General features: G+C 42.2%; 1 non-coding gene across 1 annotated transcript; it reads left to right on the top strand.

Annotated features, from left to right (window-relative positions):
- The first annotated feature begins 4,030 nt into the window (after positions 1 to 4,030).
- Positions 4,031 to 4,124, top strand: trnai-uau (transfer RNA isoleucine (anticodon UAU)). Its single transcript has 2 exons — positions 4,031 to 4,068; positions 4,089 to 4,124. It is a non-coding gene; the product is annotated as a tRNA-Ile (tRNA).
- The last annotated feature ends 277 nt before the right edge of the window (positions 4,125 to 4,401 follow it).

The raw sequence follows: 4,401 nt of genomic DNA, 5'->3' as shown, positions 1-4,401 counted from the left end.
ATCCTCCGACCTTCCTTTTGCTTTTAAGATACCAGGCGTGTAACCCCTGACAACACGTATTCAAGCTGTCTGACTGTCTGGCAACAAGGGGGATGTTGATGACGCAGTAGAGACCTGACCTGACTGCAAGCGCTGACTGTCTCTTGACCCCCCTGGGAATGTGTTCCTATGTGTATATACCGTATTTGGGGTGCGTGTGCGTGTGCGTGTGCGAGTGTGTGCGTGTGCGACAGAGAGCGATGGTGTCCTGTTCTGAGTTTCTATGGATGGACATAACGACGGAGCTTTTGTGTGACCCTTTTGTGTTGATGGTGAATCGTTGTGAAGTTTTATCAGTTTGTATATTTTGGGAGTGGGGAGGGAGGAAGGGAGGGGATGAGGGGGATGGGGGGGGGGGGGGCATGGGGTGGGATTAGGATGTTGGGGGAGGGGAGGGGAGGGGTGGTGTATGCATTTCTGAGGTTCTTTTTAAGACGGGAGAAGAGACAAACGTCCACATGGAAAAAAAAAAAATAAATAAATAAAAAGATAAAAGAAGATGCACTATACCCGAGACCGAACCAGCGGCCTTTTTATTTATTTTTTTTACGCACGGCTGCTTTAAAACGCCGCATTCACGCTCATTTCGAAGTCCTAGATAAGCGAGCCGGAAGCCGGCGTTGAAGAACGATGACCCCGGAGACATTATTTAACAACCCCTGCCATAACTATACCCCCCACCTCCCCACACCCAAAAAAAAAAAAAAAAAAAAAAAGCTGTCAGCTATTTCATGACTAATGTGCAAGTTTGAAAAATAAAAAAATAAAAAAAATAAAACAGGGCAAAGAAATAAGAGAGAAAACAGCAGAAAGGCTCCCACATGAACCCGTGTAAAAGACATTGTATATCTCATTACAGCACTGTAAATTCTACTCATCCAATTTCTAAGGCCGACTGTACTCTACCCAGCCCTGACATGGGTACCGAGGCACTTCCTTTCCAGCAGAAGAAGGGGCATGGTTTCCGTCATCTTTCCCCGGAGGCTGCGACGCACCGGCAACACGTTGAGGCGAAAACAAGAGCAGCAGCTGATTGCTGATCCCTAAAAAAACAAAAAAACAAACAAAAAAAACAAACATCCCGTTTACTTACATTGCATTTCATCTTTAAAGCTAACAAGTCCCATATTTCGGACCTCTCTCTCCTCCACACTGCTGCATGACAATATTGCCAGAGGACGTTGCCTCAAAAAGTTGCCGGTTGCCCCATCCAGCCTTCAGGAGTTGTTTATTCTAAGTTTTCAAACTGGCATCGCCACCGCATGTCTTTTGAGGCGAGAGCCTCCGCTGACCGATAGGGGTCACGTGATTATTATTATTTTTTTTAATTATTTTTTTTTTTCTCCTCTTTCATTCAGAATGTTTATGTTAGTGTTTCCTGTATGTCATGTGTTGACTTATGAATATGCTGAGAATAATAAAAAGAAAAACGAACAACAACGGTGCCAGATCGCGGTGTCCGTCTCAGCGAGCCCTGCGGTGATGTGTGTGTGTGTGTGTGTGTGTGTGTGTGTGTGTGTGTGTGATCCTCCGACGTGCCGCCCCCGTCTACCAAGCCGTCCTCCTCCACCACCTCTTCCGCCTCTGCGCCTCGCCTGGTGCTGCTCTTGAGGGGGGGGGGGGGGGGGGGGGGGGGGGGGGAGTGTGATAGACGGCGGCCCGATGCGCACACTGCGTGAAGTACCCCCACAAAATACGGCAATTTTGACACCGCGATGAGAAATGAGGAGTCCTCGCAGGCTATACATCGTTTTTCCATGGAAGCTTATTTGCCTTTGAGCTGCTTCACTATATGCGTGTATATAAATATATGCGTTTTGTGTACACACTCCCTGTGGCTCTTGTTCAGAAAGCGTTTTGTTCCCCCCCCCCCCCCCATTTGCAGCATCAGCCTCTCATCGGGGCAGGCAGCTATCAAAACGTGACCACGTTTGACTCCTGCGACTGCTCTGTGTTTTTTTGTTTGTTTTCAAACTGTATTCCGTGTACAGTCTGTAGTTTCCACTGAAGGTGAAAATCAGAAACAGAGGGAGGGTAGAATTACAGTATTTAGATTGAACCTGACATGTTGTAATTGGATTTGTCCCAGGGGACTATAAAGTGCAGCAGATCTGATATGCACCCTCCCTTATAGTGTCTTTTAACGGCCGCACATTTGATTCAAAAGTTTTAATTTTGGCATTAAAACAAATGGACATTAGAGTCACGGAGGTAACCATCAGTTTCTCTAAAAGTTAAGCAATCAATATTTATTAAGTCAATCAGGTCTGGATGTAAATATATTCTGTCTGCTGCATGATAAATAAAAGATTTTTAACGTCTTTCCAAAGTTGTGAATCTTTGTTTTATCATTCAGCAGATGGAGTATTTATTCCACCAGATGGATAGAGGAGGAGGAGGAGGAGCCTTTGGGGATTTTGGAAATACTTTCAGAAGTTGTTTTTACATGACCTTCTGTTTTTTGTTTGTTTTTTTTAAACATGTCTTGTTATCTTTTAGAGAAACTGATGGTTAGCTTTGTGACCAGATAGGACAGTTATGTTGCTGGAACAGATTTCACTTTTCCAGAAAGCCTTTAATGAAAGTTTAAAACCTGGCTGCAGGGTTTTATACTCAATAACTCAGAGGAGCATTAGTGATTTTGACCGCTCATGTTGTGTGATAGTAATATCTGCCTCACAGTGTTACAGCTGAGGTCAAAAGGCTGATGAGGTCAGAGCTCCGTGCAGGCCAGATAAGTTCTTTCACACTAAACTCAGAAAATCTTTTCTTTATTGATCGGACTTTGCACAGGCGTGATTGTCATGTTAAAACGGCGGAACTATTGCCACAATGTTGAAAGCACGTTTACTGCAGGAACTGGTGACCACAACTGAGAGGCCAAACTCTGACAGATTTGGCTATATAGGTTGTATCTGTACCGAGTTTGTCACTCGGTCAACACAGAATCAACGGTAGAAACGCTGCTGCCTTCGTCACTCTCAGAAATGATCAAACTATTAGTATATTCAAAGAAAAAAAACAAAAAAAACTCATGGACTTTTATGACAAATGAGGATATTAGGAGATAAAAAAAACAAAAAACATACAGAAACACATTTACAGGATGGGTTTCACTATTGTGATGTGCCTCTGATATTTGTTTATCCTCGTACAAATCAAACTTGTCACCTATTCTAGGATCCAAAGATGTATTTAGATGAAGTATGAATTTTCTGGTCTAAAACACACTGAGTCTTCAACAGGTCTGCAAGAAAAAAAAATAAAAGATCCACTTCACCTTTGTATAGCTCTTGTTTCCCTGAATTAAGTTCAGCTGTTTTTTATATAGGGTAAATACAGCATAAATAAACAAAGGTTTTCCTTATATTTTACGTTTTTATATTCATAATTTATTTGTCTATAGCTAATATTTGCCAGTTGCTTTATGACTCATTTTTTTCACTTTAGTGTGGATGTTATACAGGCTATATTTTGTTTTGCTTTTTCAAACCATAGAAATTTCTAGTTGTTTAAAATCAAATTGACTAATTTCCACTTAATTTCTTTTCATAAGCACGTTGAGGTTTTTAAAACCTGACCTGAAAAATGATTCTTACTATTTTGCTTGACCAAAAATAAAATAGACAAATATAATAAACTGTTAAGTATATAAGTTGGTTGTATTGACTTTCTGAAGTCAGCAGAAATGTTTTTGTTTTTTTTGAGAAAAGACACTGTTTGTTGCCTTTCTTCCGTGTGAACCACACTTGAATTTGTTCGAGCTTTGTGAGCGGTACTTGAACGCATCACGATAATCGGCTCGGAAGGAGCTGCTGTCTGCTGGACTCTGTGCGACCACCGGCGTCCCGACGACTCCTCCTCCAGTCTTGCACTATTTCCGCTGCGACGCCGGCTGAAAAACAAAGTGAATAATCAAATGAAGACACGGTTCTTCTTCCCGGGTGGCCGTGGTTTTCTTAAACCGTTACCTCGGCTCGCGTCCTCTGAAGCTCCAGTGGCGCAATCGGTTAGCGCGCGGTACTTATATGACAGTATTCAGCAAAGCGATGCCGAGGTTGTGAGTTCGAGCCTCACCTGGAGCAGAGTTTTTAGTGTGACCCTCATCTGGTGAATCTGCAGGTAAATCCTCGGGAGAAGGGGATTCCTGTTACTCCAGGGTGATTACAGATGTAGATTCGGGGTGGTGGATTTACAACAATGCAAGATAAGCACAGTGGCATCTTACTTTCCCCTATGACTGAAGTAACTGTTGTCATTATGATTGTTATGAAGCCTTTTATTAATTGATATATAATTAAAATATTTCCAACAAATGTATTAAATCAGACTAAATCAACAAATATCTATTTCTCTAAAAGA

The sequence above is a fragment of the Embiotoca jacksoni genome, unplaced genomic scaffold (genome assembly GCF_022577435.1).
Source record: "Embiotoca jacksoni isolate LCO1_2020_lvr unplaced genomic scaffold, fEmbJac1.0.p SCAF_26, whole genome shotgun sequence".
Classification (NCBI taxonomy): Eukaryota; Metazoa; Chordata; class Actinopteri; family Embiotocidae; genus Embiotoca; species Embiotoca jacksoni.
The sequence above is the reverse complement of the archived record's forward strand: the minus strand, read 5'-3'. Positions and strand labels throughout refer to the sequence as shown.